This window comes from Schistocerca piceifrons, chromosome 9, assembly GCF_021461385.2.
Source record: "Schistocerca piceifrons isolate TAMUIC-IGC-003096 chromosome 9, iqSchPice1.1, whole genome shotgun sequence".
NCBI lineage: Eukaryota > Metazoa > Arthropoda > Insecta > Orthoptera > Acrididae > Schistocerca > Schistocerca piceifrons.
In genome coordinates, this window is record NC_060146.1 from 160521209 (window position 1) to 160530066 (window position 8858).

Sequence of the window (8858 nt, forward strand, 5' to 3'; positions counted from 1 at the left end):
TTGGCCCGCGACAATGATGGTATTGATGTTCTGGATCATTTAACAAGCTGGGACGTAAAATATCAACGTTTGTCACATGTTCTTATGACATGTTCCAAATAAATAAATATATCCTGTATATATTATAAATGTGAAAGTTTGTATGTATATTATTGCACCATGCTGAAATGGCTGGACGGATTTGGATGAAATTTCCAGATTGGAAATTGTGTTATGGCAGTATTGTGTTTAAAGGCAACACGACAGTGAAGATTTATCACAAACCCAGCAGTCTTCGTACGATTCGCTCTAATTAAATGTCAGTTAAAGCCATATTTGCAGTAACAGCCTTAACGAGCTACTAAAGTATCAGATGAAATGGTAACAGTGGAATGTTCAGCGTAGCTGTGCGGTTAGAGACGTCATGTTACCAAACGGAATTGTGCGGTGCCATGTTTCGCACCTGCTGCGCTCATATGATTATTTTTCTTTCTCGTTTCTAAAAGACCCTGGGAGTTTGTTATTAGAAATTGGTATAATGACAACATAGCTCCCCACTAATATTTCCTTTTGTTTATTTCGATTGTGTTCTTTCACAAGCTTGCTCACACCCAGTATTACCAACATCAAAGGTTTTGTCCGAGCTTATATGAAAACTTGAGGAATGAGGGGTGTTATCAGAAAGAGTTACTTTGGTGCCTAAGAGTGAATCGTCGGGAAACATCAACAAAAAATTTAACTGCTCAAGTATCTAGTGAGGCGACCACCTAGACGTCAATCAATACAGTAATGGCAAGAGGGGACACAGTTTCATACCGTGTTGAGTTCCTAAACTCATTAGAACTGTCGGGCGTGCCGTCGCACAAGCTGTATGTAGTTGAAGGTGGATGTGCTTGTCTTATTGATGCGCACCTTGGATGCACCACGATTGTGCGATGGCGCCAGGTTATGCATCACAATCCTGAGAAGGCATATCGTGCAGGCCTCTATCAACACCATCAGAGCAAAGGGAGAGACAGCATTAATACCACAAATCCCCATCACATCTACAAACTTGCCATTCCGGTTTAAACGCTTGCATTTCCCATTGAAAGCGGCCTTCTCGGTCACTGTAAATAAGAGTCTAGGACAAACGTTAAAAGTGGCAGGTATTCATCTGGGCACTCCATGTCTCTCTCATGGACAGTTGTACGTTGGCTGCTCGTGTGTATCAAAGGCCAGAGATCTCTACATATACATAGAAAACAAGAAGTCTTGAACGTTGTTTAGAGAGACTGTAAAATGCAATATTTGTGGTTTACTTATTCTAGGACTGAAGACAAGCGTATAACTTGAAATGACATGTTTAATGTCGCAATATTAGCACAAACATATACGCTTTTACACAGTTTTCAATGAAACAACAAAAAACAATAAGCAGAATAACGCATCTCGTCAACATCAAAAAGTGAAATAATCCTAAACACAACAACATTAAATATTAACTCTCAGAAGGTTAAATGATCTTAAACACGACAATATTAAAGTTTAACTAGTAGTTTCTTTACAAAACTGTTCCTACACTTACGTTATGATGTTGGTCGGTACTACGAAAATCGTCCGATTCCGGTTTGAAGTTCGGTACTATTTTTAGGATGACAATCAAGTCTACAGTGGATGGTTAGTTATGTGAGCAAAAGATTACCCAAGGTCGTTCGAGTTTACAGTGGATGCAAGCTGGTGAGCCAACAAGTTTACGCCTCTGCACGCGGTATTTACCTTAAGCTGCACTGAACTGTCGTTTGCCAGGCCGCTCTCTTCGGCTGAAATTTCTGTGGAACTAATTACACCTTTGCTGGATTTTCCAGCAGAAACCTTTCCTATGTTTCTCGTTATGTGAGAGAACATGTACTCATCCCTTGTCTTAGAATGTGGCGATATACACGCGCATGGTTGGAGCAGCGTGCATATTATAATACCCTCTCAGTTCTCGCAAGAATAATTAACTAATTGACTGGTTCGTTTCTCCACAGTTGGAGCTGAACGATGCTACAGCTAATTTTTAGCTGGATATCAGCCACTGTGAACGCAGTGTTCACACAAATTACTCCTCTGCCTCGTACAGAGCGTTATGCACTCCGTTCTGCAATTGACGCCATTTCAGAGAAGAAATTAGAATTATATATTAATACCTTCAGCTCGTGACGGGCGTTGATATGTATCAGCAGGCACAGGTGAAAATGTGTGCCCCAACCAGGACTTGAACCCGGGATCTCCTGCATACATGGCAGACGCTCTATCCATCTGAACCACCGCAGGCACAGAGGATAGTGCGACTGCAGGGACTGTATCCATATAAGTATATAGTTCAGAGAAGAGACCACGAAAATTTACGTCTTGTCTTAGTCATAGCTGAACTGTCTCCCCACCTGGGTTCTTTCTTTCTTCACGTCACAGCTTTTTTCGACCTATAGGAGTGTTCCTCTTATTTTGTGGAAACTCTCTCTACCATTCGAAGGTCCCTACCCTAAAATTGCGTCGAAACTTTGGCTCTTTTCTCCTTCCTAACGCGTTTCCGCCAATCGGACGTTTTGTGCCCATTCCAGATGCCTAAATGCGTACATTGACTTTCTCACGTGTGTACCATCCCACTTGCTGGACACGTGATCGAAAATGCGTCACTGGTTTTGTTTCGTATCCATTTGGAATTCCGAAACGCAGTTTTCTAAAAGCTTTCTTTCCTGTCCTCCCTCAGATGGGCCGTTATACTTGCTCTCCCCATCCGAGTTGCCTGGTCGGTCATTGACTTTCCGCCTGGGACACCCCTTTAAGTGGTTTCCGTGGTACCCCCTGTAGTGCGGCCTTGCCTCTGCCCTCGTCCCTCTGAATTCCAAACTAAAACACCACTCGCTGCTTGTTTCACCTTCCACTCAAACATGCATTATAGGAACGGTGTGTTAATTAATGTCAACTGAGAGTCATCCCTTTTTGCATTACATACTGATAGGCAAATATACTCATTACTGTCGAATTAAGTTATGTGTCATGTTCACCTTCCCATTGCCATGTATAAAGCTATCGTGTAAGGTGCAAATCTGAGCTTCATTTATTCTGCCACCTTACAAGACATGTTGCAGTAGATTCCTGGCTCTCCATGCATACCAAGATAATTACGATATTTTCCATGCTACCCACATTGCAAATAGTCGAGCAGTTATTTACTCTCTTTCCTGGTAAATTTTGTACTTTCTACTCCATCATATACAATTTTTTTTCCTGAAGTAAGAGACTGAGTTTTGAGGGACTCATGTTCTGCCACCGTTTTGCTGGGAGATAAATGCTTGTTTCGCAATACCTCCAAGAGAACTTTTGTGATGGCAGGTAAAGTGGGTACTAAGTTTCAGGATTAATGTTCCCTTACAACTGAATGTTTAACCATGGGTAATATCGCAGCGCGCAGCTAGTAAATAAATAAGTAAATACACACCATGGCCAAGAAAGAGATGGAGACAGGATGTCAGACTGTAGAAATGCCTGCCATGCAGACTGACTCTCCATCTGATGAGAGAGTAAGAATTGACTGCATGCTGTATCAGGAGAATATAGTGTGTGCAGCAGAATGTGATGGCGCAAGGCAGCAAGCAACCACGTGCGAGTGTGTTGTCCTGTGCAGAATGGGGTGGGCCGCTGATGTGGAGCAGAAACGTCCCCTAGCAGCTTCCCATAACCTCTCACCTCGACAGCCAGCTGTAATCTGGTCGAGAGATGTAGGTGCCACAGCAGTACCACAGTCCACCCTTTATTTACTCTCAGCAGTACATCATGCCAACCCTAAAAAGCATTCAGCATCACCTTGGCCGATGACGCTCGAGTCTTCGCCTTTTCCAGCAGTGGGGAACCGACATGATTTCACTGCTCACTTCATTCCTCTGCCATGGGGTCATAGTGACACAGACAGCACCCGTCCACAGTCACCTACACTCGTCCGACACAACTGTTGCCTCGCTTTGGTGGGATTTTTTTTTGTACAGGTGCGGGCAGTCGCGGTCACGGAACACAGCAGGTGGCAGCCTTTCCCATGTTCAACGAACTTGGAAACTCATCCGTCACCACAGATGTAGCCAGGACAGCGTCAAGGGGGCAGTCAGATTTGTTAAAGAGGACCTTAAAAATCTCTCTTGTTTCTATTTATTTTGAAAACAAATTTATTTATTTCTTAATTCTATGTAGATATATACATACGTGGCCATCAGCCTTGCCACAGTGGTAACACCGGTTCCCATCAGATCACCGAAGTTAAGCGCTGTTGGGCTGGGCTAGCACTTGGATGAGTGACCATCCGGTCTGCCGAGCGCTGTTGGCAAGCGGGGTGCGCTCAGCCCTTGTGAGACAAACTGAGGAGCTACTTGATTGAGAAGTAGCAGCTCCGGTCTCGTAAACTGACATAAGGCCAGGAGAATGGTGTGCTGACCACATGCCCCTCCATATCCGCATCCAGTGGCACCTGTGGGCTGAGAATGACACGGCGGCCGGTCGGTCCCATTGGGCCTTCGTGGCCTGTTCGGACGGAGTTTTAGTTTATATACATACATGACAGGCCTTCATACAAATAGTGTTTGGTCTATAAAATGAGGCAATAAAAAGTTTTCTTAAGTAGCTCTGCTCTGTCTTCTAATATAAAGTTCACTATTGCAGAGTGGCTTAATGTTGGGTTGAAAAACTTATAATGTTAAAGGATTGAAACCCCTTTTGACAACAGATATCTTCCTTCTATTACGTATTCATATTTCTTACTTACCTGAAACCAAGTCAGAATTCCGCCAGCACATTAAACCATCTGAAGTTCCTTAGTTCAATCTCAAATTATCTTTCATTTCATTAAAATTCTTCAATTTCGTTAAGTGATCAAGAACTTCTTTTTAAATTATTACTTCAACAGTCAACTTGAAACTTTAGCAACCAAATTAATTTATAAAACAAAGCGGAATACACAAATATTATGAGCAACCGTTTTGGAATCTTAACACTGATTCACACCTTGATTTCCATTAGATTTGTATTGTATGCAAAGTCACAAATGAGTTTGCATTTATCCATGATAATATGATTATACCTTCTTTGATGCTAATAAACTCCTCTCTGTTGTACAACATGTATCATCGTTTGTATGATGTTTATTTACAAATACATCAAAACTTATGGTGGCTCAATTCACTGTTCCAAGGATATTATGAAAACGACATTTCACAGTAGAACATCTTTCTTGCAGTAAAACTTGAAGGCATGATATGCTGGCGTTCCACAAGTGAGCCGCCTTTATGCGCAGAAACATAGTACAAAATGATGACTGTTAATTGCATTCCAACATAAACAACATTAAAATTAAATACTGTCTACCCCAGAAATAAATAACTATTCCCCAAATCAAGATATGTACTAGTACAAGCTGCTAGGGGACGTTTCTGCTCCACATCAGCGGCCCATCCCATTCTGCACAGGACAACACACCCGCACGTGGTTGCTTGCTGCTTTGCGCCATCACACTCTGCTGCACAACCAACAAAAAAAATATTTTAAATAATTCTTTCTAAAAATTAAAACCATTTCGGCTTGAAGATAATTATAGAACATCTGAAAACACTTCATTTATTACAGTGTTACAAGAGCGTAAATAGATTCTGGACAAAAGGGGGGAGGGGGGCGGGGCCAAGAATGTGGATGCAGGGAGCAATCGGATGAGCTGAAGCAGCCCACTGAAAAAATCTGTTAGAAACAAACAACCATAGAATGTGCTGTCATCACATATCCCTTCCATTCTCCACAAACTCTCCCCATCATTTGCACCAGGACACTTTTTCACAACTGAGTAACACCTGGGTGACCAGACTGGGCGATAGTTTTTCACTTGCGCTACTAGTGATAGAATTTTAAGCAAATTTTTTAAAAGAAATACACCATCACCATTTGGGCGATATTTTTGTTGATCAATGAGATTTTTGGGGGATACAGGCAAATCTGAGTTTATTTTATTCATTGATTTTAATTTTATGTTATTTGTAATTCTGTTTACAGCTCCACTGCCTTGTGAAAGACCGAATTACTGCAACACAAAGTTTTGCCACTCTCCAAATAATGGCTCTGATGCTAACATTAAACTGGCATACATTGGTAATTAGGCTATTACAGTAGTATATTTTTAACTTACCTTACACTAGTGGATGAATCAAAATTTCTTTTCCTCTTATTTCATGTTACAAAACTACCTGTAATTAGAAACTTCGTGTTGTCTCACTGTATCTGTAGGCTTGTGCCATGGGAACCAAGAAGAGGATGTTGTTTGGTGGCCAGGTTCTTCACTAACATAAATGGGAAGCTACTTGACTTATGATAGTCCAGGTGTTGTGGTACGAGCTCTACCGTAATGGTCCATGTTAGCCTCACTGTTGGTGAAGTGCAAGTCCCACTACGTACACTACTCCCGTCGCTAGGTGCTGGCTGACTATGAGCTAGAGGCTGAGCTAACTGCGACTGCAACTTGATTTAGTGACTCACTGGATCACTGACTGGGCCCTCTCGTTCACGGTGGCGATCTAAATATCGGCGGTCGAGAGGGCGTTGGCAGCGCGTTGTTTTTGAGTCTGCTGTTGGCTTCTCTCCTGCTAGGCGCATTGCTTGTGCCTACTATCAACCTTTTCGCAACCTCTTTGCCACCTGATGTGCTGGCGACAGCTTACACTAGCACAAGAAACTATCACGACAGCACACAGAACAGAAACAATAAACAGCAGCACTTACATTAAATTCAGCTGCAAAATAGGAACTGAACTAATTAATAAAACAAAACAACTGAACTCAAGCAACACCAACAATTTGCAGTAGTTGATCCTGAATGAAGTATGGTTGGGCGATAGCTGATATACTATCGATATACAGATAATTTAAAACTGTCAGTTGTTGACAATCGAAGGTGCATACCACTTTTTCGTTGCACGGCTGAAAATCAGATACTTTCAGTTTCAATACATAGTAACTAGTTTGTGTGTAATTTCATTTAGGTGATAGGGGAGTCTGGATTCCCTCGATCCTACTCGCAACCCCCCCCCCCCCCCCCCCCGTCCCTACCTCCTTTGGCTACGTCCTTGCTCTCACCCGTGGCGGTTGTTGTGTAAGAGCACAAGATCATATGAACACCCTAGCATATTGTGGATTAATTGATTTTTTTTAATGCTGTTAAGGGTAACACAGGTTCGGTAATCTGAAATACATGGCACTAAATCTGCCACCCTATGCCATGTTGCTACTCCCCTTAGACTCCGTAAGACTTGGCATCAGGGTCGTGAGCATATCTTCAGTTGTGCATGTTTTAAGGAGCTTTTGCGCAACTGGGCCGGCAGCGGTGGCCGAGCGGTTCTAAGCACTTCAGTCTGGAACCGCACGACTGCTACGATCGCAGGTTCAAATCCTGCCTCTGGCATGGATGTGTGTGATGTCCTTAGGTTAGTTAGGTTTACGTAGATCTAATTTCTATGGGACTGATGATCTCAGATGTTAAGTCCCATAATGCTCAGAGCCATTTTGCGCAACTGGCATGAACAAATTGCCTTGTTGTTGTTGTGGTCTTCAGTCCTGAGACTGGTTTGATGCAGCTCTCCATGCTACTCTACCCTGTACAAGCTTCTTCATCTCCCCAGTACCTACTGCAGCCTACATCCTTCTGAATCTGCTTAGTGTATTCATCTCTTGGTCTCCCTCTACGATTTTTACCCTCCACGCTGCCCTCCAATACTACATTGGTGATCCCTCGATGTCTCAGAACATGTCCTACCAACCGATCCCTTCTTCTAATCAAGTTGTGCCACCAGCTCCTCCCCAATTCTAATTAATATCTCCTCATTAGTTATGTGCTCTACCCATCTAATCTTCAGCATTCTTCTGTAGCACCACATTTCGAAAGCTTCTATTCTCTTCTTGTCTAAGCTATTTATCGTCCACGTTTCACTTCCATACATGGCTACACTCCATACAAATACTTTCTGAAACGACTGCCTGACACTTCAGTCTATACTCGATGTTAACAAATTTCTCTTCTTCAGAAATGCTTTCTTTGCCATTCCCATTCTACGTTTCATATCCTCTCTACTTCAACCATCATCAGTTATTTTGCTCCCCAAATAGCAAAACTCGTTTACTACTTTAAGTGTCTCATTTCCTAATCTAATTCCCTCAGCATCACCCGACTTAATTCGACTACATTCCATTATCCTCAATTTGCTTTTGTTGATGTTCATCTTATACCCTCCTTTCAAGACATAGTCCATTCCGTTCAACTTCTCTTCCATGTCCTTTGCTGTCTCTGACAGAATTACAATGTCATCGGCAAACCTCAATGTTTTTATTTCTTCTCCATGGATTTTAATACCTACTCCAAATTTTTCTTTTGTTTCCTTTACTGCTTGCTCAATATACAGATTGAATAACATCGGGGAGAGACTACAACCCTGTCTCACTCCTTTCCCAACCACTGCTTCCCTTTCATGCCCCTCGACTCTTATAACTGCCATCTGGTTTCTGTACAAATTGTAAATAGCCTTTCGCTCCCTGTATTTTACCCCTGTCAACTTCAGAATTTGAAAGAGAGTATTCCAGTTAACGTAGGTTTGCCTTTCGTTGATCTTTCTTCTAAGATGAGTCGTCCCCCCATGAACCATGGACCTTGCCGTTGGTGGGGAGGCTTGCGTGCCTCAGCGATACAGATAGCCGTACCGTAAATGCAACCACAACGGAGGGGTATCTGTTGAGAGGCCAGACAAACATGTGGTTCCTGAAGAGGGGCAGCAGCCTTTTCAGTAGTTGCAAGGGCAACAGTCTGGATGATTGACTGATCTGGCCTTGTAACAATA

At 42.6% G+C, this 8858-nt stretch overlaps 1 pseudogene; it reads left to right on the top strand.

Annotated features, from left to right (window-relative positions):
- The first annotated feature begins 4203 nt into the window (after positions 1 to 4203).
- LOC124717652 lies at positions 4204 to 4321 on the top strand (annotated as a pseudogene).
- Positions 4322 to 8858: the final 4537 nt, after the last annotated feature.